At 37.6% G+C, this 14,380-nt stretch overlaps 1 long non-coding RNA gene across 2 annotated transcripts in view; it reads left to right on the top strand.

Moving 5' to 3' along the window:
• Positions 1-14,380, top strand: part of LOC106509892 (uncharacterized) — a 545,897-nt gene that overhangs the window by 25,320 nt on the left and 506,197 nt on the right. The gene's annotated exons all lie outside the window — the stretch shown is intronic.

Here is a 14,380-nt window from a genome sequence, read left to right as displayed (position 1 = left end):
TTGACATTCATAAGCGATTAACAAGTATTAGTCTTTTATTTACAGTTTTGCTGCAGCTGTATTATAGAGTTCAAATAGAAAAACTTAACTAATTTAATCCACATTGCAATCCAGTTATAAGAACAGAAGATTAAAAGTATTTATAGTTTACGTACATGTATAACTAAGCAATTGTCAGTGTGGTGATTCTTCCCATATCCTAACCTCTATAGTCTTAGTGGTGCACACAGAGCAAGGAGGACATTAGAGCAGCAGTTAGGAAGGAAAGCTGAGAGCTATGAGACTTCTGATCTGTAAGACACAAGAGGAAGATTTTGCAGAGATGAGGGATTGAAAGAGTCTGGTTTTTGACTGGTCCTTCTAGCCTATACCTGAGATCTTCTTTTGCTTCTGGTCCCTAGTATGTCTTTTCCATGTAACTCAGCATCCACAAATTCAGTAAGTTCCTGAATTTTATTGTTTATTGTTTATTTATTGTTCTTTTATTGTTTATTGTTTATTGTTCTTTTCCCGTAGCACATCACCTAGGATAGACTATGAGCCTAATGAGTGTTTTGAATTATTTTATGTATTGATTATATACATACATTGTTTTGTTTTGAGTGCTGAGGGTGGTATAAAAATTATTTGTTTTTTTAAGATACTCTAATTTGTTTTCCTTTATTATAGAGCATGAGAAATTACACATGTATGTAGGCAGCTATATTAGTCAGCTTTCTCTAGAGAAGGAGAACCGAGAGGATATGTATATGTAGATATCTAAGAGGAGATTTATTATGGGATCTGGCTCATGTGATTGTGGAGGCAGAGAAGTTCCACAATATACTGTCTGCAGGTTGCAGAACCGGGGGAGCCAAGTCACTCTGAGTCTGAAGGCCTGAAAACTCGGGGACTAATGGTGTTACTCCTAGTCCAAAGTCAAAGGAAAAAAGGCCTGTGAACCTAAGGGGCTGCTGATCTAAGTCCTGGAGTCCTAGACTTGAATACCAGGGCCTCTGATGTCCAAGGGTAGGAGGAGAAGGTGGTTATTCCAGTTCAGGGTGAGAGAAAGTGAATTTGCCCTTTCTCCCTTTTTGTTCTCTTTAGACGCTCATGGATTGAATGATGTCTGTCCACATCAGTGACGGGGTGGTGGCTGATGTTCTTTACTCAGTCTAAGGTAGCATATCTTGTTTGGCTTGACTTTCTCTCTCCACGAGTTCAACCTTGGTAATAAAGCCAAGATGCTACTGTGTTCTAACGCAGCATTGTCATGCAGCCTTCCCAAGTCACCTTGCAGTGGTTACTGAGAGGAGTATGTCCATTCCCTTGATGCCAAGAAGATGGTGCAGAGTGATTTGTGGAACATGGTTCCCACTTGCATCCTTCTGATTTCTTATTTTCTTCAGGATATTACTTGAAACTTCTAGGGACACTCGTAGACTTCTCTTTAGCTAAGAAGTTTGCATAATGTAGGACCCAGTTAGTCCAATCGAGCAATACAACTAAGCACTAGCACCCTGGGAAAATTCCAAAGAATCTTCTTCACACGGCCACCCTGCTTCACCCTGATCTGTAGAAATATTGTGGAAAGTGGCTCTATTGCCTTCATAGCTTTTCTTTTCTGAGTCTAATGATAGAAAAGTCACTAGTATGTCAAAATGTCAGTAACACTTATTAATAAAGTGTTTATATGGATATGCAGATAGATAGGTCCAAAGATAATGAAATCTAGTGAAAATTAGAGTTAGATAAAAGATGGTCTTACCTGGAAGCATCTGTAAACCCACTATCCTAACATAGTCAGAATTTTATTCTTCTAAAATTTTTTTTATCTTTTTGTCTAAAGCTTAATCTTTCTACCTTTGTAAAATATTGTTAGAATTATGTAATGTGTATTTCAGTATTCCAATTTTTCCCACATCATATTAATATATTAACATAATGTTAACAAATGCTTTTCATGCTATTACTTGGTTTGAGTACTCATGTATTTAATGACTCCAAAATATTCTACACTAAAATTTGCATACATATTTCCCTAGTGTTGAATATTTGGGGATCTCTGAATTTTTTACTAATATAAAAATATTTTCTTGAATATCTCCTTTCTTTAGCTAAAGTACAGGCTTTTAGTATAAAATATTTCTTTCTGAAATAATTAGTATATTTAAAATATAGTTGGATGATTAATAGTATATCAGCATATCTGAATCAGAACGCTTGATTTCAGTCCTGCAAACCTGCTTTCTTCTGTTTGTCATTTCAATAAATGTTACCTCATTCACCCAAATGATAGTCAGTATATTTGGATCATTTACTCTATTCAAATTTTAGTTTTGTTTCCCTCAAAATTAGAATAATAACATCTGCCTTCAGAAAGGCTCTGAGAATTATAGGTAGTATAATAAAGAGTGTAGCAGTAATAGATACATTCTCATTAACATTTTTGTTTTAGTGTATTATGAACATAGAATTTTGCAAAAAGCCTGGCTGTGATGCTATCACCAGCGCCTTAACCAACAAGATATGCTATTATGGCATAACCAGACTGTCATATTGAACATGAGAATATGTGGTATGATGATACTTCCAATCAAGACTATCTTAGAAAATGTAATACAGTTAGCAATGGACACAGTGTCACAAAATGGATAGTTTGTGGAATAGTGGGCCTAATATTAGTCAACACAGCTGTACCTTTCCTGAGATAATAGGACAGGTGGTAGCAAAAGAGAGAAAAACTCAGATTTTCTTACTGTCACCATCTGCCACTTGAACTGGCTTACAGTATTTGTTTTCTGCTGCTGTGTAGCAAATCACCACACATTTGGCGGCTTTAAACAACATCTGTTTATTATCTCATAGTTCCTTAGACTAGAAGTCTAGGTGGGCTCAATAGCATTTACTGCTCAGGGTCTCCTAAGGCTGAAACCAAGGTGTAACCCAGGATGGGCTCTTATCTGGAAGCTCCAGGCAAATATCTGCTTCTAAACCCATTCATTCATGTTGGCGGAATCCAGTTTCTTGTGATTGTGGGTCTGAGGACCAAGCTGCTGGATGCTGACCAGAGGCCATCCTCAGATCCCTGCTGCAGGCCCTCCTGCTCATTCATGGAGAACCTCCCTGTTGTTGAATTCCTCTCATGTTTTGAATCTCTCTGCCGTTCTTTTCTGTTTTCAGACAGAGAAAATGCTTTGTTTTCAAAGAAATCATGTGATTAGGTTATGCCCACTTGGAAAAATTTCGTTGTAAGTTAGTTCAGAGTTGAATTGTTGGGTCCTGTCGTAGTTCTCTTCTTAGTTTTTTGAGAAACCTTCATTCATTCACACCGTTTTGCACAGTGACTTCACTAATTTACATTCCTACCAGCGGTGTGTGAGGGTTCTCTTTTCTCCACATCCTCACCAACATTTGTGATTTGTGTTCTTTTTGATGATAAGTATTCTGACAGGTGTGAGATGATATCTCATTGTGGTTTTGATTTGCATTTCCCTGATGTTGCGTGTGTTTTCATGTGCCTGTTGGCCATCTGCATTTCCTCTTTGGAAAAATGCTTATTCAGTTCTTCTGTACATTTTAAAAATTGGATTCTTTTTTTGATGTTTAGTCGCATGAGCTGTTTATATATGTTGTATGTTAACCCTTCATCAATCCTTATCAATTCTATATAATTTGAAAATATCTCCTCCCATTCAATAGGCTGTTTTTTCATTTTATCAATTGTTTCCCTTACTGTGTAAAAGCTTTTAAGTTTAATTAGGTCCCTCTTGTGGGAAAAGCAAAAACATTAATTTAGAAAGATACATGCAACTCACTGTTGATAGCAACATTATTCAAAATTGCCAGGGCATGGAAGCAACCAAAATGTCCAACAACAGATGAATGGATAGAGAAGATATTATATATAATGGAATACTACTCAGCCATAAAAAGAAGGAAGTTTTGCCATTTGCAGCAACATGGATCAACTTGAGGGGCATTATGTTAAGTGAAATAAGTCATACAGAGAGAGACAAATCCAGTATGATGTCACTTATATTTCGAATCTAAAAATGCAACAAACTAGTGAATAAAACAAACAAAAAAGCTCACTCACAGATCTAGAGTTATTACCAGTGAGAAGAGGGGAGAAAAGAAGGGGAATATAGGGGTGGAAATGGTTATTTATTATAGGATTATATGAATTCACATGTGAGACTTTTGAAAATTGTAAAGCACTACAGAATTTAAAGAAGCTTTTGCTTAATAATTAAAAAAGAAATAATTGTAAAAAGATAGAGATCATACTAAGAATGAAATGCAGATCTGAGAGAAATGAAAGAGGGCGCCAGAATGCAGATTAGAAAATAATTCCAAATTTTGCCAGCCTGATAAAATGAACTGTGAAATATTTCCTGTGTTTATAAATACAGGAGTAATGTGCTAAATTGTTACTACTTTTCGAACTTGTGTTCTTGCACTTTTATTTGAGCCTGGTATTTTCTTGGAGGAAAGATTTGAACCCATGAGATAAATTTCTAAAATGAAAAAAAAAAAAAAAAAGAATAGATAAATGCAAAAACATCATGTTGAGGAACATTAAGGGACCTGAAACTAAAAATCCAGAACAACCAAAACATACCTAGCTGTGCAGCTCTAGAGAACTTAATACAAAGTAAATCCACTTTTAAATAAATAAATAAATAAACAAACAAATAAACTCAGAATCAACTGATGAGTAAACTAAATTATAGCTACAAAATCCCTTTTTCCACGTGTAAAGCATACTTGAGGTAGTATTTTTCCTGTGTATTCACAGGGGAGGGATCATTTAAAGGGAAGGGCCTTTTGTGGGGAGATCAAGCTAGAATTTTGCCTACTGCACTCATTTAACTGACTTTATTACCTTAGTAGCTTTTGAAACAGGGAGCTAAATGGATAAAACCCAGGCTTGCAAATTGTGGCCCACCATCATCTTCCTCAAGGAATACAGGCTTAGTAAGGCTCCTTGGGCACTTGATTTAAATATATTTCCTATTTTTTGAGAGTATGGGGTGGAAAAGTTCATAGATGGAGTAGTGTCTAAGCTTTTTCTTAAGACCCTTGGATTCATATATTTGGATATTTTTGAGGGAGTGGTAGATACATCCCTATAGCCCTCTGATAGTCTGTGATTGTTGAGGCAGGCATGGGACAGACCTGGGAGCCCCTTGACACATAAATAAAGCATTTGTGCTCTCACAATATTTTTTTTGAAATAATCCTAAAATAATAAATGTGAGGCTAAAATGATTTATTCTCGTTAGCTCATTTCTGTAGAAATGGAGGCATCTCTTATGATTGGCCTTCCAAATGTATTTCTGATGTATTAGTGCTAATTTTGGAGTCAAATAAACCAGCATTTAAAAGCCAGCCCTGTTACTAACCCCTTGGTTAACCTTGGTAAGTCCCTCCACATTTCTGGGTCCTATTTTTCATCTCTGTAAAATGGGTGTTATGATACCTAGCTTGATAGTCGTTTAAGGAGGAATATATATGTAATGCTTGTAATGTGCTTGGCTCAGAGTTCCTGGTTCTGTGGCTGACCAAATCATACACAATATTTTGTAGCCACTCTCATCAGGAATTGGAGTCTGTTTCCCACCCTTTGAATCCGAGCTTGCCTGTGACTTGCTGTGTCTAATGTAATACTGGAGAAATAACATTATGTGAGTTTTAGAGCCTAGGCCCTCAAAGGCTTGCAGTGACTACATTTTCCCCTATTGGGTGCTCTTGCCATAGGGATGATTTGAAATCTTAGTGAATGAAAAGATATGGACAATGAGAACTAATGCTTTTGGACATAGGACACTTAACGTATTTTACACTATTTACCACCTTTTTTTTTTTTTTTTTCTTTTTAGGGCTGTACCTGTGGCATATGGAAGTTCCCAGGCTAGGGGTCAAATTGGAGCTGCAGCTGCCAGCGTATACCACAGCCACAGCAATGCCAGACCCAAGCCACCTCTTTGCAGCAACATCGGGTCCTTAACCTGCTGAGTGAGGCCAGGGATCCTCATGGATACTAATCACACAATGGGAACTCCTCCCACTTTTTGGCTGGACAGAGTGAAGCAACTTGTCCAGTCACAAAATTGGCAGTTGGTAGAATCAAGCCTCCAACTCAGGCCTACCTGCTTCTAAAGTTCACAATGATTGTTTAATTGCACTTTCTCTTCAGGGAGCTTCTCCAGTGGCCCAGTCTTCTATCCCCAGCATAATAGTAGGTCCTATGCAGTTAACTGAATAGCCTAAATAATTAGATCAGACAGGTCTTCATAGTTTCTAAATATGAGCCTGTCCAGTGAGACTGTGTCTTTGTAAGTCTCAGAACATGATTCAGGAGTAGCTTCTCCTATCACCCCTGTTTGTGGGGGCATTTGCACAATACCCAGCATATGCCAAAGGCTGATAAGTGGAAATTCCTGGTCCAAAATATTGACTGGAGACCTATGTGCATATAATAGGCTCTGCCCAGATGGCAATTGACTTATACAGGTCAAGGCTGCAACGTATAAGTTCTGGAAAGGTTATGCGGAGAGGAGAGTAAGCCTTTCAGAATTCATCAGTGAAGTTTCTATTTCTTGAGTCTGCCCATCTTGATTATCCACGTGACTCAGGAGATGCCATGGATTAGGGAGCCAGAGAACTCTGTGGCACATGCGATGATGGTCTGTGTTTGATGGATTGGGAAAGAATGAAAAAAGTGTAGGACACTTATACTTTAGAAAGTATGTTTTAAAAGTTATCCTGGAAGGAGTCGTAAAGTTAAAGATGCTCTTTAAACCATAAGCCCTTCAAAAATAAAAATCCATATGCCGCTGGTGTGGCCCTCAAAAAGGACAAAAGACAAAAAAAAAAAAACCTACTTAATTGCTGCGTAGATTAGGGCTCTAAGCTTCAATTTTCTCATCTGTAAAAGAGGAATTAAATGTTTATATACGTCTCACAGTTTTGTCGTAAAACTTGAATGAAATCATGCAAGTAAAAGCTCATAGCACAGTTCACGGTAAGTTCTTAATAACACATACCTCCAAGACAACTTCCATTAAAAAAAAATCTGCACATTTGAACAGGGAGAAAAGGTCAATTGGAAGATGGCCAAAAGGGGCTTAAAAATGGGCAGGCTAAGTAGAAATTGGTGACCACTTTTTCATAAAGGCAAGGCAGCTTGTTGCCAGTGTGACGTCGAGGTCTTGATCTTTTTAAGAAAATCATGAGGAGTTTTTTCCACTTCTCATTTGGCTTGGCCAAAATGGTCCACGTTCACCTTTTTTCCCTCCATCCTGCCTTCAACACTTACTTTCATAAGTAAAGTTAACAAATGATCCCATTTCTCCCATTAGTAACAGCCATTAGCAGGAATGTTCAACACTCACCAGCATTAACCAAACCCTAATTAGCCAAACACGGCCTGCCACCCTCTTACAATGCACACCTTTCTTTCTTCACGCCTGCTATGGCTCTCCTAAAAGAAACATTTGTAGAACTCCCCTCCTTAGCCCACTCTCCCTCACATCATTAATCAGCTTGCTAGGCCTCATCCAAAGGGGGAAAAACAAAAAAAAGATTCAGTTTCCTATTGCGGGCCGGCCAGATGAGCAAGTGCTAAGTAGGACTTAAGTATGTACCCTCATGTTCAGGACACATAAGCAGTGGCACCTGGAACTATGGTGTGTTAAGGAGGATGTGTCCTGGATTTCACAGAGGCTGTCTTTAATCTGTCTGGTTCTATGTGATGCTGTGATGCTTCTGCTTTCTGAGCCAAATCTTGAGTAGAACAAAGCAGGAAAATACCTCCTAGCCTAGGACCTGGTGGGATTTATCAGCTTGCTCAAGGAACCCATGAGAGGGGCTGTGAGGACTCAGGCGCTTCCTCTGTTAGGTACATACCATATGCACCCCGAACCTGAGGGGGTTTCTTAAGTATGTAAGAAACGAGAAAGAGAGGGTTGAGAGGTCTACACATACATGTGCTCATCATGCTGCCCCTGCACTGTCACCAAGTTATTTCCTGCCTGGAGGTGGCTGTGGTAGGAGCTTCACTTCAGGCATCAGGAGCTCCCAGGCAGCACACCTGCCATCTTGGGCAGGCAGGATGTTGTGGAGAAAAGTAATGGCTTTGTGGTCTGCAGGCTTGGCTTTGAGCATCAGTGCTGCCACCTCCTATGGGTCTCTGCAAGTTGCTTAACCTCACAGTCTGCTTCCTCATTTGTAAGATAGGAATGATAATAATTCTGACCTCACAGAGAGAGAGGAAACAAGAAATGTGAAGGATGAAGCACAATGCCTGGTACAGAACAGGCACTCAGTAACCACCCTTGTCCCAGGTCCCCTGCCTCCTGATTCACCTGCAAAAACAAATTTCAAGGACTCTGGGGAGGATTTTATCTGGACCCTGTGACCACCTAAGGAGGGCCTTGCCCTGAACTTCAGTGCCCCATGAACAGGAGACTAGGAATCTTTTCTCTTTGTTTTCCTTTGGCCTGTTTTTTATTTGGGGTCTGAGTGATTTCCTGGCAGTAGCCCCGTTGGTGGTGAGAAAATATGTGTGTTTGCTATTTGAGGAGCAAGCAGTTTGTTTCTAGAGGTCCCTCCCCCCACCAATATTGTTGCAAAATGTAGGTCAGCGATGAATGTCCCTCAATGCGGCAGAGCTCAAAGTGGAGTCCCAAGTATAGTCCAGCTTAGACTTTTGGGGATGTATGTGGACCAACTTGGCTTTCATAACATTTTTCAGTTTTTTAAAGTTTGGCTTCAAGATTGATAGCCTTTTCTTTTCTTTTTCTTTTTCTTTTTTTTTTTTTTTTGTGGTTTGTCTCCTTGGCTGCCCATTTTTTTCCTCCTCAGTAAAATAACAAAGCTTACTTCTACTCCTGTGTTCCTATTTTTGTTGATGGCACCACCATCCTCCCAGTAGCTCAGGTAAAATCCTGGATTTATCCTAGACCTTTGTATCTTCCTCTCTATCATATTGTTATTATCTTTTTGCTTGACCTCCTTAATATTCTTCAGAACCAGCCACATCCTCATCCTCCCATCATATGTCCACTTTTGTATGGTGGCCCCTTCCACAGCACCTAATCTCTATCCTAAGCATCAAGTACACTAATTTATACTTTTTTGTTCTCATATTTTTCCTTTCCATTAGTCTGTGAAAACCTTGTGGGGCAGGGCCTATGAATTAATCATATCTGTGTCTCCAGTGCCTCATATACTATCTAAAGTAAATTTTGCCTAAATTAATTTTAAAAAAGCATATAAGTATTGTGTCCCCAATTGGAAAGACTTTCTATATCAGAGAATAGATTAAGGTTTGAAGATGTGCTTTCTGTGACCCTAAAGTAAGGCTCCCAATCCTGTCTCCATTAATCCTGGGCTTGAATGAGATGTTTGCATTTTTTCAACTTTCAGCCAATAGTTTGACAGATGGTATTCTAAGTAAACATTTATATCAATGCTGCCTGGTGAACCACAGTTATAAAACTTGACATGTCCAAAATTGGACTTAGCCTTTCCTTCCAAAATCTTTTCCCTGTCCTGTATTTCTTATCTTAGTGAGCCCTATTTCCTGAGCAGAAACATCAGAGTCATCCAAAACCTCTCCTAGCTTTACCATCCTGCCATTCATTTGGGAAACGAGTTCTACAGAATCAACTTGATAACATCTCTTGAAATCTGTACCTTCTTCACCATCATTTTCTAGCTCCCACCTTCATCACTTCTGATAGGAACCTTCTGAACTACGTTAAGTGACTTCCTCAACCAGAGTTGGTTACTTCTTCTTTTGGGTCACCATTGTGCCCAGTAAATATCCCTACCAACACAAGTTTTTTCATATGTTTGTATTGTTTCTAGTACACTGTGAACTGATTCAGAGCAAGAATTACATTATACTAAAGTATAGCTCCATTATACTAGAGCAAAATATAATAACTCCAAATTTCTTTTCATTTCCATTTTCATGGATTATCTTTTTCTAACCCTCTATGTTCAGTCTGTGTGTTTCATTTCTTCTAAAGTGAATCTCTTGTAAGCAGCATATAGATGGGTCTTTTGTGTGTGTGTGTGTGTGTGTGTGTGTGTCTTTTTAGGGCCACACCCATGGCATATGGAGGTTACCAGGCTAGGGGTTGAATTGGAGCTGTAGCTGCTGGCCTGTGCCACAGCAACACCAGATCCAAGCCGTGACTGCTACCTACACCACAGATCATGGCAATGCTGGGTCCTTATCCCACTGAGCAAGGCAAGGGATTGAACCTGTGTCCTCATGGATGCTAGTCATATTCGTTCCTACTGAGCCAGAGACAGGAACGCTGGGTCTTTTTTTTTTAATCAATTCAGTCACTTTGTCTTTTAATTGGTAAATTTAATACATTTGCATTTAAATTAACTATTGATAGGTTTGTACCTACTGCAATTTTTTAATTGTTTTCTGGTTGTTTGTTGTAGTTTTTCCTCTGTTTCTTTCTTCTCTTTCTTTAGAAAGATAAAACTTTAGCTAGACTAACCAAGAAAAAAAGAGAGGACTCAAATAATTAAAATTAGAAATTAAAGAGAAGTTACAGCTGATATTACAGAAATACAAAAGTGATAAAGAGACTACAATTGATATTACAAAAATACAAAAGTGATAAGAGACAATTTTACATTAACAAATTGGACAACCTAGAAGATCTGAGTAAAATCCTAGACATATACAATCTTCCAAGACTGGATAAAGAGGAAATAGAAAATCTGAAAGATTAGTGAAGAGATTGAGGCAGTAATGAAAATTCTGCCAATAAACAAAAGCCCAGTACCAGACAACTTGACTGGCAAATTCTAAAAGCCTGCAAAGATTTAATATCTGTCCTTCTCAAATTCTCCCAAAAAAATCAAAAGTGAGGGAAACCTTCCAAACATATTTTATGAAGCCAGCATTACCCTGATACCAAAATTAGAAATGACACCACAAAAAAAAGAAAATTTCAGGCCAATATCCTTGATGAACAGAGATGCAAAACTCCTTAATAAACTGTTAGCAAACTGAATCCAAAAAAAGAATAATACATCATAGTCAAGGTGGTTCAACCTCTGCAAATTAGTCATTGTGATACATCATATTAACACAAAGGTGGCACAAAGACAGTTCAACATCTGCATGTGTGTCATTGCGATACATCACATTAACAAAATGAAGGATAAAATCAGATGATCATTTCAATTGACACAGAAAGCACTTTTGACAAAACTCAACATCTAACAAAGTGGGTATAGAGGGAATGTACCTCAAAATAATAAAGGCTATATTGCAATAATCCCACAGATTACATCATACACAATAGTGAAACGCTGAACAATTTTCCTCTAAAATTAGGAGCAGGACAAGGATGCCCCTTATTACCACTTCAATTCATCATAGAACTAGAAGTCCTAACCACAGCAATTAGGCAAGAAAAACAAACTGGAAAGGAAAAGGTTAAACTGTCACTGTTTGCAGATGACATGATGCTATGTATGGAAACCCTAAAAACTCCATAAAAAACCTGCTAGAATTAATAATATGAATTCAGTAGTCATAAGATACACTATCAGTATACAGAAATCTCTGTTGTTTATATGAACTAATAGCAAACTATCAGAAAGAGAAATAAAATAATTCCAAGTATAATTGCATCAAAATGAATAAAATACCTAGGAATAAATTTAATCAAGGAAGTGAAAGACCTGTGCATTGAAAACTGCATGTCATAGATGAAAAAAAGTTGAAGACACAAATAAATGAAAACATATATTTTGTTCATGGATTGGAAGAATTAATACTGTTAAAATGACCATCCTACCTGAAGCAATCTGCAGACTCAGTGCAATGCCTATCAAAATTATAATGGCATATTTCACAAGAACCAGAACAAATAATTCTAAAAATTTTATGGAACTGCAAATGGCCTCAAATAGCCAAAACAATTTTGGAAAAAGAAATACAAAGCTGGCGATACCATGGCCCCTGATTTCAGACTATATCACAGAGTTATAGTAACAAAAACAGTCTATTACTAGCACAGAACCAGACACACTGATCAGTGGAACAGAATTGAGAACCTAGGAATAAACACACATGTGGACAATAAATTTATGACAAAGGAGCAAAAACATACAATGGAGAAAAGATAGCCTCTTCAATGAGTGGAGCTGAGAAAACTGGACAGCCACATGCAAACGAGTAAAAGTAGACCAATGTCTTACACCATACACAAAAAAATTAACTCAAAATGGATTAAAGACATTAAATGTAAGACCTGAAACCATAAAATTCCTAGAAGAAAACATTGGCAGTAATTTCATTGACATTGGTCTTAGCAATGTTTTTGTGGATCTGACTCTAAAGCCAAAGGCAACAAAGGCACAAATAACAAAGACACTTTAATAAAGTGTGTTTTCTTCTCATGCATTTATTTCTATAGGATTGTTATTTTATACATTTCGTAGATTTATATTTTATTCAATGGGAATAATTCATTACTATCATTATTTATTTAGAAGATCAAATTATCCTAGATTTGGTCAGTGGGAGCCCTTCTGAGTGGCTTTCTATGCGTCTTTGATATGTTCCCATGATTCTTTCAGTACTTTTTTACTTTGAGGAATAACAGAATTCTGTAGACTTATCTGGCGCATTCTGTCTTCCATCCCTGGAGTCATCTCCACAGCTCTATTTCACTTAGTGGACAGTAGTGTTTAGAAACCAATATATAGGCATTACAGGTTTAGTTGCTTCTAGTATGTCATAGCTTCTAGGTTCTTCCAGTGGATGGAGCTTTGTAATACACTAATCCACAGACATGCACACATCTATGTTTATTTCTCTCTATATTTATCTGTCTACATGTCTATAGTATTAAACACCATGAGGTTATGCTAATATCTCCAATTGAAATTCTACTTGACGGGAGTCATTAAAATCTCTTTTTCTACATTTGTAACTCCCTTATTCTGACTTCCCTAAACACTCCTAACTTTAGAATAAAGATAGGATAGTTTTGTAATTGCTAACCCATAACACTGTGCAATAGCTTTTTAAAACAAGTTAAGAGCCTTCTTCCTTGTTGCTCTGCCTCCAGTATTTCTTGCCACAGTTTCTTACCTGAACGTAGCTATCAGACCAATTTTAAACTATAAGCATTGTTTTACTATGCAGGAGACAATGAAAGATAAAATGCAAAATATCCAAAAAAAAAAAAAATCCAGGTCATTTTGATTGAGAAAAATATTTGAAAACAGTCAGTGCTTACTATGTTTATGAAAATTCTAATTTTGCTAGTCATTTAGGAACTGGATCATTGAAGATACTTGTTCTATATGCCTGTAATCAGTATTAAATCTGAATAATATTCTTTTTTTTTTTTTTTTTTTTGTCTTTTTGCTATTTCTTAAGCTGCTCCCACGGCATATGGAGATTCCCTGGCTAGGGGTCTAATCGGAGCCGTAGCCACTGGCCTACGCCAGAGCCACAGCAACGCTGGATCCGAGCCGCGTCTGCAACCTACACCACAGCTCACGGCAATGCCAGATCGTTAACCCACTGAGCAAGGGCAGGGACTGAACCCTCAACCTCATGGTTCCTAGTTGGATTCGTTAACCACTGCGCCACGACGGGAACTCCCTGAATAATATTCTAATGTGAGAAAATTCTTAGCTCTCTATATTGACTGTAAATGAATATATCAAGATCTTGTGACCATTTAATGTATCTGTGTGCATGCACATTTTCATAGTGATGAGGAAGAAAACATAAGCTTAATATGTTTTAATGTACAAATACATCTTTTGATGTTAATTGGTATATTTGAAATAATTATTTAACTGAAGCTCCATTAGTTGTGAAGGAAGTCAATTCTTTATTAAATATTTACCCTGCTTTAAAAAATAGCCTCAAGGGGCAGAGCTGAGTGTTTCCCCAAACATGATATTCCTCTTTACTAATGCAGGCAAGAGAGTGAAACTACTAAGTTAGTGGCAGCTCTTACCAGATTTAGATGCTCCCTCATGCTCCTATAACATTACATACATCCTCTATTATCAAACATATCACAGGACCTTTGTAATTTATATATATGTATTATATACATATAAAATATATATACATATATATTTATATATCCTAAAACACCTTGATTATATTTTGTACTTTAATGCATAAACTGCCCTTCTTCATCACAAGCCTCAATAAGTATTTCTGGTTTTTGTTTTTTTTTTTTTGCCTTTTCTACAGCTGCTCCCATGGCATATGGAGGTTCCCAGGCTAGGGGTCTAATCGGAGCTGCAGCTGCTGGCCTATGCCGCAGCCACAGCAACGCCAGATCCTTAACCCACTGATCGAGGCTGGGATCAAACCCAC

This window comes from Sus scrofa, chromosome 3 (assembly GCF_054392235.1).
Source record: "Sus scrofa isolate SSC_HxYL_T2T_F1_AM1 chromosome 3, Sscrofa_HxYL_maternal_Yorkshire_Landrace_v2.0, whole genome shotgun sequence".
NCBI classification, from domain to species: domain Eukaryota; kingdom Metazoa; phylum Chordata; class Mammalia; order Artiodactyla; family Suidae; genus Sus; species Sus scrofa.
Note: the sequence above shows the minus strand (reverse complement) of the source record. Positions and strands in the feature narration are given on the sequence as shown.